We start from the raw sequence: 16,859 nt of genomic DNA, 5'->3' as shown, positions 1-16,859 counted from the left end.
ACAGTAACTGTTTCAGTGGACAGCCCAGTGAAGTTTTGTTTTTATCAAAAAAAACCCATGTTACCCACATTCCCTATTTCCACATTCTGGTAGTCTAGTAAGTACATCTCTATGAGTTTACATGCATTTTCTATATTCCATCTTTAGACCACAAAACATAACTAAGACTAATAATGCCTTAATATTATAAAAAGTTAAATAGAAAGTTACCAACTGGCAAACTTTAGTCTGGTAGAAATGAGAGAGCATGAAATCAGTGTTCAAGCGTGGCTACTGCCACCCACACTAAGAAGGTCCGGGCATTCTCAGCAGGAATACAAACCTACACTGCCTCCATGAACATTCATAAGAGCAGGCAGCCCTTCCTCACAGGCTGAACCAAGCCCCACAGCCCTTTGCCCACTGATGCATAGCAGCTAAGAGGAAGGTGGGCTTTACAAGTAAAAGCCAGCTTAAACTGGTTGATTTCTTACCTCTTCACGTATGGCCCGGTTGCTCCTTTAACTTTTTGTTTCCTCTCTTGTCATAGCTCAGCACCAAATGGTTGTGATTCAGCAGAAGTTTGAACCTGAGAGAAAGAAATGTTTTTTTCAGAACAGACATTCAAAATCAAGTTCCTTCCACTGTTGTCTTTCTTGCCTGGCTCTGTGTGTGTGTGTTTCTCCTTGTCCCTGAGCAAGGCAGCTACGTCGTGGTCTATAAATATTGACCCTCACACTTGCTCAGAGCTCTCCTTGCTCATGGCACAGGTCTGTGTTACTGAACACCGTGGTAATACTCCGGCAAGGTTCTCAGCTGCTAGGACAAAGCAGTGGATTGGCTCGCTACCCAGCAGCCCTGTGCTTGCCTGGAAATACCATTTCGCTGCCAGCTTTACAGATGCTACGGGCCTTTCCTGAGCCCCAAATCAAGCACAGAGGAGCAATTATAAGGCTTGTCCGAAGAAATACAGCTTTCCTCAAGCAGGTGGAGAGAAGAGGTCCAGGAGGAGGGGAGGACAAGAAAGGAAATACTGCCTTTGTTCTGTCCAAACAACACCATCACAAACCTTTATAAAATTCCTAACTAAATGCCATTCAATTAAACTTTGCAAAACTTGGCTATACATATTATGAATGACCTAAATCATAGGAAAGCAGTTTTAATATTGCTTCTTATTTTTTTTTTAAAAAAAAGGCTGCAGGGAATGAGTAATTGGCCACAGAGAGATTTTTTTAAGACATATGTTCATTTGCAGAATGATAGAAATGCATTGGAATGTATAATATTAAACAGATAAATTATGTATTGGTGAAAGAAACTAAAATGTAATCTAAACATTATGTGAATCAACATGTTAAGTTAACTTGTAGATTTATAATCCTGTCAGTTTGACTTATTTTACTTTGGACTCTTAGATTAAGGATAAACTAAGATTATAGGTAACATAAATTTCTGATTATCTATATTCCATAGCATTCACAGTACAAATGATTAGAAAATATATCATTCCAGATTTTCCTGCATGTACCAATGATAATCACTTGTGTTTTTTTTTTATTAAATTGTATCTCTTGATTAAATCAAAAATGAAGTAATCTTTGGAAACAATATGGTCCTGAATCTTCGAGGTCCACCCCATCTAGTCCGTTAGTTTACTCAGGGTCATGAGGCAACACGGTAGCAGAGAGCCAAAACCCAAACCACAGTCCTTCCTTCTTACTCAGACACTGGGCAATGTCCACCGGGAAAGTGATTCTCAAAACTCATCTTCAGTCAGCTTCCTGAAAGCCTTACCCATCAGAAAATAGAAGCACAGTCAGGTGTGGTGGCACACCCCTTTAATCCCAGCACTCAGGAGGCAGAGAAAGGCAGATCTCTGTGAGTCTGAGGCCAGCTGGAGGAAATAATGAATTCCAGAACAGCTAAAGCTACAAATTGAGATACTGTTTCAAAACAACAAATCAAAACAAAAATTCATAGGCACAAAATTAGTGTGAAAGAGAAAATTTGTTATAAGTAAAATGCCGAAAATTGTTACATACGATTAAGTTTCAAACTAAAATCAAGTCCTTCATGCTTAATTCGTTAATTAGTATTTTCACTACGTTAACTTGTTGCTGAGAGAGGCTTACAGCTAGATACTGAAGAAGCAACATTCCCACTCTCAAAGACCTTATAATCTAAGTTAGAGGAGTATTTAACTGCTAGACAGAACATTAGCTAGAAAACGAGAAGGGGACTAAGGAAAAAGGAGCAAGCAGAACCCCAGATAGCGCTGCCTACAACAGACAGCTTGTCATACGACACTGCAGGCAACATTACTGAGGCACAAACAGGGTAACAAGGTAGAGAAGGGCAGGAAAGGAATGGCACACACAGGCAACCGCAAACAGGTCTTTCTGACTGGGGTGCACGCAGATAAGACAACAAGTTTAGGGAAAATATGCAGCAGAGAAGGAAGTGTGGACTGTGAAAATCATGTTAACAAACTTGGGATTCCTATTTAAAGTAGGCTACAAGCTTCAGATACTTGTCACACACAAAAAGAATTTTGAAAATTATGTAATCCTCATGCAATCAACAAGTTTATATGTTTAATTTTTAGCAGTAAAATCATGAGTATTTGCAAAAACGGATTTTCTACTCTTCTAGAAATAACATTTTAAAAATAAAATTAAGCAATAATACATACACAATCCATTGTAATTTAAAATAATCATTATCTATTTATAAATAAAAAGAAAGGCATTCATTAATGGTTGAAATTTTGTTCAATATTTTATTTCATTGACATTTTAATCACCTTATTTCCTCATAGAATTTTTTTAAAATACACATAGCATCTTTAATATCATAGATCTCTTCAATAAGATTTAATGTATTGAAGTTTTAGTGATTAAGTATCCCATGATTGGGCACACACAATGACAACATAGTATGATTTAGAATGGATAAGGGTATATGTTTCTTTTGTAAAAGAAATGCTGCCATTAATAAAGCATTGCTCTTAGCAAGATCAATATTCACAGAGTACAAGCAGATGTTGAGAAGGTAGATGCTCCAGCAAAACTATCCATTCAGCTGCTAAGTGAAAAGAACTAGTGTTGAAAGGCTCCACAGCTTGAGGTTCTAGCCATATGCCATTTGGGAACAGGAAACCATTTCAGGGGTTCCAGGCTTTGGGGTGGGGGACAAAGGGCACCAAGGAGGATACTACTCGTGGAAGCACAACCACTTTGAGTGATGAAATAGCAACATGAGGTCATGCATGTGGCAAATATACAGAATTGTTCAGCCCAGAATGAAGCCCTGGGCTGGAGAGATAATGGCTCAACCCTTGCTATTCTTGCAGACACACAAGACTTTGACCCACAAAACCCATTTCTGGTAGCTTATAAACATCACCTATAACTCCAGTTCCAGGGGGACCCAACATTCTTGGCCCCTAGAAGTATTAGGACTCATGTGTACATATCCACATAAACACACGCATACATGAACCATTTAAAGTGTTCGTTTTCAAAAATTAACCCTGTAAAGTATGAAACTAAAATTTAAAAGACAAGCTCTTATGAGTAAATTGGGAGCATGAGGGTCACGGGAGAGGGGATGTGGGAGACACAGGGAAGAGAGAGGAGCGGGGGGAAAATGTAAAGCTCAATGAAAGCAATTAAGAAAAGGAAGTGTGAAAGAGTGAAACCTTTTTTTTGTGTCTTCTTGAAGTACGTGGCTTAGAGGTGATATTGTTTACTGAGCAATCTTTGTCTAGCAGGAGATTTAGAAATAATCTAACACTAAAAGCAGACCTGAGTCCTTTTGGCATTTTATGATAAAGAAAATAAAGCTAAGTTATTAGGTGGCTTGACAGAAGTCACATAACAAATCAGTCATATAACTTGGATTGAACCTCAGTCTATGACTGAACTATAGTACTACACCCCACCTGACATCAATTGTTTAGCAAAGAATTGATGCCACCCTGGTTAGGAAAAACAAAGGACATGTCAGGAAGGACCAAATGAGCCTTCTGAGCTTCTCTCAGAGAATGAAGAGAATTTTAATATTGAGTACTGAAAAGTAGCAAAAAGAAGGAACTAGCAAAGGAAAGGGTGCCACAAAAGAGCTCGATGCCTTTTCTTCACTTGGCAAGTGGGTAAAGAGCCTCATTTTTTTTAAATTTTTTTTTTATTGAGAAAAGGAAAAAAAAAGTTTCCCCCTCCTCCCAGCCTCCCATTTCCCTCCCCCTCCTCCCACCCTTCTCCCCCTCCTCCCACTCCTCTCCGCCTCCCTCTCCAGTCCAAAGAACAGTCCAAGGTCCTCCCCCCTCCATCCATGTCTAGGAAGGTGAACATCCAAACTGGCTAGGCTCCCACAAAGCCAGAACATGAAGTAGGATCAAAACCCCGTGCCATTGTCCTTGGCTTCTCATCAGCCCTCATTGTTTGCCATGTTCAGAGAGTCCGGTTTAAGGCTGGCTCTGTTTTGGGTAGCTAGGTCTTTGCCAACCTAGGTTACAGGAAAAGGAGCAAGTTCACAATAGGGTGCTGGGAAAAGGGGGTAGTTTTAGTTTTGGACACAATAACTTGGTATGTGTTGAATCCCAGTGAACATGTTCAGTAGATGTTCAAATATGCTGGTCTATGATAGGGAAAAACATCTATTCTTTTGCAATTAAAACCATTAGCATATAGTCTCCATCAGAAGCCATAAAAGTTACACCCAGATCATATATTCATCGTCTGAGAAATATCTGTACTGTTTCCTCTTTTTACTCAGTAGAAGCAATAGTCTAAATCTGTTTTTCTCCATCAGTGTGCCTTAGACAGTAGCAACTACAACACCCCTCTGTCTCGGCAGCAACTTACTTATCCTCTGGATTTTCCTTAATAAAATTTCCCTTGATAAATTTCTATTTGCATTCCCCTTTTTGTGTGTTCTTCCTATGGGTTCCTTCTCAGCAAACCCATTGCTGTAATACTCCATAAAATGGGAAACTCTTTCTCTATCCAATACAAAACAATTCTAATACTGGCTTAGGTGTACAATGAGCCTTAAATATAGTAAATGTATAGTACTTGCTGGATACATGGCTCAACAGACAATGGTCACCTATATGCTAACATGATCATGAGCGCTCTCAGTGTCACCATGTACAAGGAGAGTCAGTCTAAATTGGTATCTTAAGGAGACCTCTACACACATTGAAAACCAGAGAATGAGAAAGGAGCTCATGATTGGAGTGATAAGGAGGGGGAGGTCCGCAGTGCTAAGTGCTTTGGAAAAACCCAGCATGACAGAAACTGCAGCGAGCTCATCGCAGGAAGCAGACATGTTCGTGGCACTGAAACCACTAGCATGTGAAATGGAAAAGCATCAACATGACACATGGATTATCTTTTGAGGAGAAGTTATAAAAGAGAAAACACTGGCACCGTAGCTGTTTTCCCAGGCATGGCAGGTCAGCATGCAAATTAGACAAGAGAAGGATTATTCTTTCAAAAGCCTTCCCTCCTTGAAACAGGGAGAAGAACGGAATGATGTTTTAAAACAGCACACAAACACAGCAAAGGAAACAGAAATTCCTACAGGGGAGGTGGCTGGCCTGTGGTCACTTCTTAAGATGGAGGATGAGCTGCACATATGCCTTTGCCTCTTCATTATTAACCTGGGAATCCATTTGAGATCAATTCATTTTAATATAGAATAGCGTCTCATTACATGAATATGCCAGGTTATACACCACTCCCTTTGCTGATGGACTTTTGAGTTGGATTTCACTTTGGCAACATCATGAAAAAGGATGTTATAAACATTTAGGTTCATGTTTTCTTTAACTTAATTTTTCATTAATATTTGGTAAATACCAATGAGTGAAAATGTTTTAACTTCGGCACAGTGGCTGTGCCTTAATCTAAGGCTTTTTCAGCTAGTATTTCTGACTCTGTAGTTACTGGCCTGCTTCTCTGGCAGGGAATTCTGTCCCCACAGGCACTAGTTCTGCCTCTGCCACTAAAGGTAACTTAAATTAAATCTCTATCATTCTATTTATAAGTAAAACTCAAGTTCAACGGTTGGGGTGAAAACCTGCTAGCTCAGAGAGGTTGAGTAGCAAATATCTAGCCTTCTCTCCTTGCTGGTATCTCCCAAAGAACTGGCCAGTCCAATTTCCTCCCTAATCCTTCTGGAGCATCTCTATCTCTTCCAGATGCCCTCTGATTCTCTATGATTACTTTCTATTAACTAGGTGCTAACTCAGTCTTCTGACCCAAGGTTAATTTTATTTAAATAATGCAAATTCAAACTCTAAGTTCATGGCATGATTAAATATCCCCTGACATGCAAATACTTGGGGAAAAATACTCATTTTGTGTTCTAACATGCAAAAATAGATGTCAAGTTATTTTCTAAATAGACTGCATCATTTCATATTATGACCAGGAAATATATAAAGGTTTGAATTTCTCTCTATGCCCTCAAACGATCTGTAACTACCTCCCATTTTTCATAGTGAAACTACTAAACTTGAAGTCCAATCTCTTTGCCACAGTGACTAATCATAATTGAGCATCTTTTTCTATCTTAGACATCCACTGCATTTCAGGAAATACAGACCAAACGGGTGAATTTTTGTGCCTCAACAAAACTGACCTTGCATAGATATCACCACTCACTTGTAAACTATATAAATTAGAAAACAGACCAATTATTCAATAATTAGAATTTTTATTTTTGTGTCATTGTGCAGTTTTTAAATGAAATTTAAATTTATTCACAGTTGCAATGGATTATTTTGTAAAGAACAAAAGGGAATTGAATCTTGTTCAAAAACGTCATGTTTACATGCTAATAAAAAACTTTAATAGAAAAAGTTGTGATAAAGATGCATTTTTATTTATTTGCAAGTCATTTTTTACAATAAAGTTTATGTAAATTTTAAAGGAATTTGAAAAATAAAACAAATACAGAGAAAATGAGTTAATTACACCTCCCGGATTGTAACTACCTGCATGGGCATATTTGGTTTGCTAATATATTAAAAGATAATGTTAGGAAATAGGTACTCTGGTTATACTAATACTTAAATTTTATGTTTTCTTGAAGCTAGAAACTAAGAAAACAAAAAGCTAAGCCATGAATAATTTTGAACTATTTTGTTGACAAACTTAATCGGATATAAACAATACAAAGTTTCCTACCCTATGTAGGAATGAAACATATCTCAGGGGCCAACAGCTACAAGCAAAACATTAGTAATCTAAAGCTTGTACTCATTTTACACTCGAGGGTCTGTGACTTTCAGTATAAATGACAGGAAAAAGAAAATACACCATACACCTAACCTAGTTAGAAGTAAGCCATGGACTGTGTTTTCCTTTTTCTTTCCTTTGGGGACCTATTATTCGTCATATCATGTATACCGTGACTTACCTTTAGTTCTAAGGTTCTTTGTTCTCAAGTAATAAATACTTTGTGCTCCCAGGACCCCACAGGAAAATCACACATAAGTCTACTAACCTTTATGGCTGCCCTTTATCTGAGCACTTATCCATTATGAGTTTTAGAAATAATGACTGCACAATTTGTAAATAGGCCATTTGTTCTTTTCAACTGGAACAATGTCGTGCATAAACAGAGATGAAAGAATATCCTAACTATGCGAGCCATAGCAAAGAATGTGTGCCCATTTTAATTATCATTTGACAGCACACCAAACTAATGCCAAACCAAAATAAAGCACCTTGTATTAACAAATAGAATATGTTCCATAGTGGTGGGAACATAACTAGAACCAAAAACATGCTCAGCTGTACTTAGTTTAGCAAATCTATAGCAGGAAAAAGAATCGGGAACATTGTTATTGCCACGTTACAGTTGTTGCTACTCAGCTATGGTGCCAATTTCTTTTCTTGCTTATTAATCATGCCTAAATTTCAAGCTGATGTAATTTTCTGGTTTTGATATAGGAATTTACAGAATAAAAATGACTAATAAGGAGGATGATCACAAAAAGTATTGTTTAACATAGTAAGCACTTATCTGCAATACAATTTCAAGTAGTTCTTATTTTAAAAATCTGTAATTATTAAAACAATATAACATAAAATAAGCACTTCATAACAAATGATTAAAATTATTCCACACTAATTCAACATTGTCTACAACCATTGCAAAACAGAAATTAGATCCATGTGACAATAAGGTTCTAGGAAGAGTTTAATGTCCAGATGGTGATTGTGACCTGGCCTATTGGGAAACTGTTTCTTTTTATCATAAAGGTGCAGTTCAACTCTTGATATATGTTTCTTTTTTTTTAAGATTAATTTTTTATTTTTAATTTTGTGTGTGTATGTGTGAAAGAGAGAGAGGAGAAGGGAGGGAGAGGGGGAGGGAGGGAGGGAGAGACGGAGGGAGGGAGAGAAAGAGAGAGAGAGAGAGAGAGAAAGAGAGAGAAAGAAAGAAAGAAAGAAAGAAAGAAAGAAAGAAAGAAAGAAAGAAAGAAAGAAAGATTGTGTGTGTGCATAAGTGCAGGTACCAGTGGACAAAGAAAGCATAGATGCCAAAAACTCGAGTTATAGGAGGTTGTGAATTTCCTGACATGGATGCAGGGAACTGAGCCCAGGTTCTCTATAAAAACAGTATTCATTCTTAATCATTGAGCCATCTTCTAAACCTGATGCCTGTTTCTTTTAACTCATATGAAGACCTTTCCATGTATCTATACATACCCATCATTAAATCTGTACCATGTTTTTTTATTTTAAAATATGTAAATTTTGATTATATTCCTTCCCTCCCAGGACTCCTCCGAGATATCTTTCACCTCCTTAACATCCAGTGACTTGATGGAATGCTTATTTTTAGAAAATACAAAACCTGCACTTTATAAGGAACTGCAAGCAAATGCAGGAGAAGCACAGGTGTTCGGTTCTTTAGCAGGGAGGTCACAGAGGTCATCCAGAAACCACCCACAGAAAAAGGATCTGTACCAGCAAAAGTAGAGAAACAAGACTAAGGTTTTCCCTAAGCCAAGCCACCAGCCCTTCCTCCTCCAGCCAGGAGAAAGCAAAGACACCAGCTCAGACAGGAAGGCCCGTCTACCAAATTTATGCTGACTTTAAAAAGAATATTTATTAATCATCTGGCAGTACCTAATAAAAACATCACTGGATTATTAAGTTCAACTAGGCAATGAAAGTCGCAATGTAAATTAAGTCTAATAATTCATGAACAAAAATAAAACAAAAACAACACTGGTTTATTTTGCTACTTCATAATAAGCATGTTTTCATGTGGGGGGGACTGAAAACTGCAAAATGGAGACTCATCATTATCTTCTTTAAGGCCAGCTTTCTCTAATCAAAATATATTTCAAAAACAAGAAGAGGAAGAAAGGGGAAAAAAAAGAAAACCTGTAGTGATACTTTGTTTTTAATCTAACAAATAAAGCTTGCCTGAAGATCAGAGTGCAGAGTTAGCCACACTAGTTAGCCATAGAGGCCAGTCAGTAGTGGCACACGCCTTTAATCTCAGCACTTGAGAGACAGAGGCAAAGGGATTTCTGTTGAGTTTAAGGTCACTCTGGGCTATACTTGATTGATTCAGTCTAAAAGCCAGGTGGTGGTGACCCAAAACTTTAACCCCAGTACCAGGAAGGTAGAGACAAGAAGTGATATGGCTGAGCAGAGAGAGAAATATAAGGTGACAGGAGACAAGGGTGCAGATTCCATCTGAACATGTATTTTGAGGATTCTTAGAAACAGTATCGCCCCTTTGAATATGAACATTGGTAGAGGTAAGAACTCTCTAGTGGGTGGCTGTTCTGCTTCCCTGATTCTGTAAGCTTTATTTGTTAGATCACAAACAAAATATCACTACAAGAAATAATTTTAATATGAAATGAATGAGTTACCACTTACTCTTTTGGTTCATATACAACTGTAATATATATATATATATATATATATATATATATATATACATTACACACACAAACACACACACACACACACACACACACACACACACACACACACACACACATATATATATATATATATATATATATATATATATATATATATATGTCAGATGTCCTGATGGAGAGAAGCTGAAAACATCTTATATGTAGACAAAAATGGCAGGCAAATAATAAAAAGATTTAAGATAGAGATTCTATCCTATAGATTCATTAGAGCTAAAGATTCATATATAATATTGCTGTGTATAACACATTTGAAAGAACTAATTAGGTTATAAGGTAAATTATATTGATCTCTTTATTTTTCAAGGCATTTTAAGACAATTTTGGAAGTACTCATAATGCCATCGAAGCAGATAAATGTGATGGAGAAATACACTCTGGCCTTTTTCCTGATCTTATGGTTTCATTGTGAGGGTCAGCTTTATCCAACAAGAATAGTAAAGACCTTTGCATGAAGGAAGATGGCTAAAATAGAACATGATTTTGTGTCTAGCTGGGTTATGGTATATGTATAATCTTCACTCTTACACATGATCTTAGGTTAATGAATAATAACTTTTCAGTTACTGACCAGCTCCAAGTGGTGTAAAATCTAGTAACTCACAACTATGTAGTCCTTTCCATGTTTAAAGGGTGTAGTTCCCTTATATCATCTCATTTTTTGTTCATGTATTTCTACTTCATACACAGAGAAACTAAAGTTTCAATGTGGGCTAATGCTCTTGTACACTGTAATGACTTGTCACTCATATTAGTTTAATAAAATGCTGATTGGCCAGTAGCCAGGAAGGAAGTATAGATGGGGTGACCAGAGTAAGAGAATTCTGGGAAGAGGGAAAGCAGAGATGCAGCCCCACCAGATGCAGGAAAAGCAAGATGAGAATGCCTCACCAAGAAAAGGATCAAGCCACGTGGCTAAACACAGATAAGAATTATGGGTTAATTTAAGTGATAAGAGCTAGTTAATAAGAAGCATGAGCTAATAGGCCAAACAGTTTATAATTAATATAAGTCTCTGTCTGTTTCTTTGAGACTGAATGGCTTCAGGACCTGGTAGGACAGAAACTTCCATCTACATTCAAAGAATTAGGTAAGCTAATAAATTATGGTGCCAAAGACTAAAAGACAATCACAACTCAGGCAATCTCACAAAATTGATGTAAATCTTCTAGTACAGGAAAATATCTCAGTAGAAATGTTTTTCCAGTGATCAATATAATATGAATTCTTCAGTGACAAAACAAAATCTTATTGAGCTTGAAATTGGCAACACACAGGCTCATATATCCACTGTCCCCTTGTTTCAGTGAGAAACCAGTCAAAACTCAGGCTTCATTGTCACATAATCATAAAAGCTGAAACGATCCCAGTCTAGTCCCTCTGTTACCCCTTCACTTCCTCCATCAATCTTCTGTTCTGTCACCAAGCCTCCTCCTGCTGACAAAAAGGTCAAACTTCTCAACATGGAATATGGGCCTCTCCCTGGTCACAAATGGGTCTGACCTTTTCAGCTTCATTTCCTCTATGCCCACAACAAAATCCCATGTTACACCCAAACACTCCACACTAGGTATTCACTTGAAATGACCTGTATAGCACTTCCACACTTCTGTGCCTCTTTATAGAACAGCCCCTTCTTCGGAGCTCTTCATAGGGGCTGCATTTTAAGCTAGCTCCAAGACTAGGTCCAAATATATGTTAGTGCAGGTGCAAATTAGAAGAAAAGGTTTCATGGATGCTCTTACCAAGGTTTCTCCTGTTCCTCTGAGGAATGCGGCAAACTGCTTGGCTTGAACTGGTGTATTTTCTCCTGCAAAATCAAAGGAAAAAAAATAAAAGCTTATACATCTCACAAGCTCCCAGGAGCAAAATCCTCACACCGCTGTGCCTCTCAGTATGACTTTGTAAGACCTAACAGTATAAAAAGTAAGGCAATAAAAATATGATTATTTTATCTGTATGGAAGTTTCTGAAAAATATTACCAACCCCCCAAAATAAACATACAATACTTCTGAGCTTTTGAAGCAGAAGATCAACTATTAAGGTGATTCTAACAGGTATTTAAATGTCCTAAGCTTTACAACTGTACCTATGAAACCAACAAGTTTCATGGGGAAGTTTAAGCATGTATGTGTCCAAAGACTGCTGCCTTTTGGGGGGGAGAAGGTAATAAAACAATGAAGTTCAAAGTACAGTGCTGAAAGCAATCATCGGCTTACGAGCAATCAATAGCAATTAAAAGCTCCATTTTAAAGCATGTGTCAGGTGTTACTGGAAAAGGCATCTGTCTGAATAGCAGTTATTGAGAAGTTTATCAAAAATAGTAAATAATGTATTAAAAAGTCCCAAGTGGGTAGTGAAAACTTTATTCAGATGACAAGCTGCCTATCAGTTGGAAGCCAGTACTCAGACTCATTGTCTCCAATACTGTTTTCATAATTTCCTAAGAGTACATAACATCACACTTCACTCTTTGGCTTAGGAAACCTTAGTTATGCACTGTACTATTAAAAACTACTTTGACTTACTTACTTATACTCCCAACAAATACATTTTTGCAATCTTAATTACCACTTCAAATGCTTCTCTGTAAATTTTTTATTAGTTTCCTGAGAATTTCTTTCATTGAATTTTAATCACAACCACCATTCCCAACTCCTCCCAGACCCTCCAACCCCAAGCTCTGTGTCCTCTTTTCTTTTCTTTATAGTCATCAAGGATAAGTGTTGCAGTCACATAATCTTGGGAGTAAGGCCTTCAACTGGAGTGCAGTCAAGGAATAGCTCTTACAAGAATGTTTGTATTTACATTGCTGAGGACATGTGATGGGGATGCCCACACAGATAGTCTTCTGATTTCAGCGTGTTTAATGAGGGAGACAGATGGTAGCCAATTCCAAAGACCACGATAATACAAGCAATAGATGCAGAGATGTAGCGCAGAGAGGATCGAAGTGCTGGAGACAGAGCTCAGAGGTGACTTTTTGAAAGAGAAAATCGCTCTGAAAACAGTGTCCATTAACCAGAAAGCCAAGGAAACTTTGAAACATTAAACATGTTACAGGTGATGGGAAGACTCAGAATGTGGTCACTGGAGAGAGGAACTCGGAGGCACTGATTATTGCAGTCATCATCACTGCCCTTAGGCTTCCAATATTGGAGTATCCATATTTTCTAGGTTTTACTCCTCTCTGCCTGTTCTCATTTTCATCCATTTTATTCTAGATCTTAACATTTAAAGTATGATCGCATGTAGCTTTTTGGGAGAGTCAAAATATAATTATGCATGTTACCACTATGGCTTCTGCATCAGCATTGATAGTCACCTATTCAGAAGTATTTATTGACAACAGGCTTTGTTTTAAGACCTCAAAATGACAGTGAGCTGATTGTCTCACTGAGTTGGTACTCCAGGAAGAAGAGAGGCTCAAAAAAAAATATGATAATATCTCCTAGCCAAATGAAAGCAAAGCACAATACTGTGTTTTGAAAAGCTTCGTCTTAAGCTGAACCCATAGAGATCCATGAAAATATCAGCTATGTCATGGTATCAAGAAAGGACGTTCCAGACAGACAGAACTGCCCATGGAAAGTTACTTTGGAAAGAATCCTCTCTATAAGAGTTGAAGTAGCAAGTGGAAGAGCACATGAAGTCTAATACCTGGGACTGACAATGACATTTCCAACTAGTGGTTCCTACATGTGCAGCACATTAAAACCACCTGGAAGTTCTTCCCAAACGCAAATATCTGAGTCACATCCATAAAGGAGTAGGTCCAGGGTCACTACAGTGATCCCAGATGCTAGCATTCCCTGTAGCTTTCCAGGGGATCCAGATAGAGAGCCATACTAATTTAAGTCAAAATGAGAAATTCAAATTTTAGTCCAATGACATAACATTCCATTGAAAGGCAAGTTTCACTTAAAATTCATTAATGCACCAAATTATTTAAATTCCACCTAGACATTTGGTTAAAAGAAGCATGATACCTTAGGAATACATTTCTTTCTAAACCAAATTACCATCCAGAATGAAAATGACAGAAAGCATTGACCACTTTTCTTAAATAATCAAATACTTTTGGTGAAAATAGTACCTTTGGAATGCTCAGTGTAGTTACTCATGACTTTTATATAACCTTTTTGTGGACTTCTAGATTACACTGACTTATAACTTGTAAATAGCATCGTATGTGTTGAGAAGGATACATACAAAAATATAAGATACATTTTTTATACTATGGCTTTCTTTATCACAGGTGGTAGCTCACTATGTTGCCAGGCTAGCCCTTAGGTCCTTGGCTCAAGCAATCCTGTTGTCTCAATTTCGCAAATATTCATAACCACAGATACACACTTCAGTACCATAACTTCTCTTTCTGATCATTCCTAAGTGCTAGAGTAAATCTGCCATTGTGGGTTAGGTATATAGAGTACAGGTCACATCCCAAGAAAGACACCTATCAACTAAAATCTACTTTCACGACTGCAAGTTCCCAGAGCAGTAGCTGCTAGATCTTGTACTATCATGGTAAAATATATAACTACTTAAGGGAACTTAATTAAAAATTCACTCACTCAATCCAAGACAAGACTATCATAGTACTTTAGTTGCGCACCTAAAACACTTTTTACTCAAGTTGCCTATAAGCTTGAAGATAATTTAAAGATCTTAAAAATCCGTTTGGAATTAATAAACAACCCCCACCCGCAGTCCCGCTTATTCACATTATATCCACTAATTCATAGGTTTTACCTTACATCACAGAGCGTGAAAAGTTGAGGCGAGTTGCATCCATGACCTGGACTGAACAATTAAATTAGATCCTAACTTGCTGCACTAGATCATACACCACTTCTGCTTTAGATTGCATTAAAACTATAGCCGACCACCTGAGTTTCCCTAGAGACACCGATTCATTTCTGGGATGGCTGACTTTTCATTGTCAGAAGCCATACCTGTAGCCAAGATATGTGACTTCTTTGGTAAAATAATAATGGTGAACTAAGATAATTTACCCTGGTTTTCCATTAATTTTTGTCACTTTTGATTCATTTTAAAGGACTCCACAGAACATGGTCCCTTGAAAGCTCCAAGAAGTCACACACACATTTTACAATGCTAGCCATTTTCAGGATCCTGGATCTTAAATGCTGTTATGTTCTGGCTGTCTTTCAAAAGCAAGCTGGGTGATGCTATTGCTGAGGGTGGAGAGGAATCCAAGTCAATAAGATGCAGTGAAAGGGTCCAACCTGTGTAGACTAAACATCTAAAATAGCCCCAAATTTGCCAAAACACACGCAGCCCACATACCCCTAGGGATAGAAGACCAGCTAGGCTGGTGTGGCCAAGTGCACAGAAAGGCACACAGTTACAACCTCATCAGCTAAACGAAGTTTTTGTGGGTCATAGTCATGAAATTCAGTGGCATACTATTGCTACTTTACAGGGTTAATTTTAGGAATCACTGGGACCTACCACAAAATAGCAATGCACATGTAGACTTTAGGAAAAAAAATAATTTCTCTTCTTTTGAGTGACATTTCCCCTCTTCTCGTTTTTTTGAGTAGTCCGCCCGCCAAATAAAACTATTGCCATTCATAAATTCCACATGGCTAAGAACTTAATATAACTTAAAACATGTGCCACCCACAATCCTTATTTTGAATTCGGCAAAAGAAAAACATAAAAGTTAGGATGCCATCAGATGCTAAAAATGGAAATTGAATGTGTAAACGAAAAGGTTTGATTGTGAAAAGCAAAGATTTTAGAGTTTTTCTTTTAACACAAAATTAATCAGCATTCTACAAACTTGAGTTAATTTGTAAAGTGGATAGAAAGAAGTGTGGCCGAATTTTTTCATTCTTATTCTTTGTGAATTTTATTAAATGCATTTTGATCCAACCCATCCTCCTTTCTCCTAACTCCTTCCAGATCAAACCCCACTTCCATAACCCTCAAAACTTCATCTCCTCATTTGTTCAAGCCTATCACTGTGGCAGATTTTTTTAAAAGATGGCTGAAATGATCTTTTCTACCCAGAACATTCTTACAGCGTGTCTTAAAGGCTCCTCCCACAGAAGGGGGCTCTCAGCCCCTTCTCGTTCAATCTGGCAATTTATTACCATGGCAAGTGTGATAGTCTATGACTTCCAAGGCTGGATCATAAAATTTGATTGGTGTCACACCTTACTGAACAGAACACAGCTCTGGAAAGTTTTAGCTACCATGTGAACAGCACCCCACCCCAGAGGATACTGTGGTTGCAAAGACCAACCACGCTACCAATGTACAGAGAACAATGTGTGAGTCACAGTGTGATGGACAGTTCCTTGTTGCTTCAAGCTCTCCTGGTTCTGGCTGCAGACTATATCACTAGAAGGTGAAGGGGTTTTTCGAGTGGAAGTAATTTAGTAGTAAATACAGCCTAGTGACATTTGAAACAGAATAGATACCTAATAGGCTCTAGGTATCAGCTGAGGAGATGCTGAAGCAGAATAGAGCTGGGTTAAGTTTTTTTTTTTTTAAGCTGTACAGTTTTCAACAAGAGGAACTATTTAAATAAAGACAGGGTGTGCTGGTTTAAAAACAGCACTCTTCTGCACCCTCTATTACAACAGAGACGAAATGACAGCAAGTACCAGACTCGATGGAGCTAGGCTTTGACAAAAGACAAATAAAGGTCGATAGTAACTAAAAAGAGTGTTTATTACACGGAGGAATAAGAGAGTCGAGACGCCAGTGCTGTAATGCAGTTTAAAGGTCTCCTATGCCCCTTAAAGGCACAAGAGCTGACTTTCTCTACTACACAGGGCTACTCAGAATCCTAAGGTGCTGTAAAGTCAGCATCTTCAAACCAAACATCCCTGTCTGTATAGCTTCTGCTAACACAGT

General features: G+C 37.8%; 1 protein-coding gene across 8 annotated transcripts in view; it reads right to left on the bottom strand.

Moving 5' to 3' along the window:
- The window catches only part of Bmpr1b (bone morphogenetic protein receptor type 1B), a 304,001-nt gene that overhangs the window by 117,638 nt on the left and 169,504 nt on the right, over positions 1-16,859 (bottom strand). For 6 of the 8 annotated variants that reach the window (XM_075981227.1, XM_075981224.1, XM_075981223.1 and 3 more), the window contains 2 exons: positions 11,710-11,774; positions 474-568 (listed from right to left, as the gene is read on the bottom strand). The gene's annotated coding sequence lies outside the window, so the exon portion shown is untranslated. Of the gene's footprint in view, positions 1-473; positions 777-11,709; positions 11,775-16,859 lie in introns of those variants that run through there. The other 2 variants (XM_075981228.1, XM_075981225.1) reach the window with 2 other exon arrangements.

The sequence above is a fragment of the Microtus pennsylvanicus genome, chromosome 7 (assembly GCF_037038515.1).
Source record: "Microtus pennsylvanicus isolate mMicPen1 chromosome 7, mMicPen1.hap1, whole genome shotgun sequence".
Classification (NCBI taxonomy): domain Eukaryota; kingdom Metazoa; phylum Chordata; class Mammalia; order Rodentia; family Cricetidae; genus Microtus; species Microtus pennsylvanicus.
The sequence above is the reverse complement of the archived record's forward strand: the minus strand, read 5'-3'. Positions and strand labels throughout refer to the sequence as shown.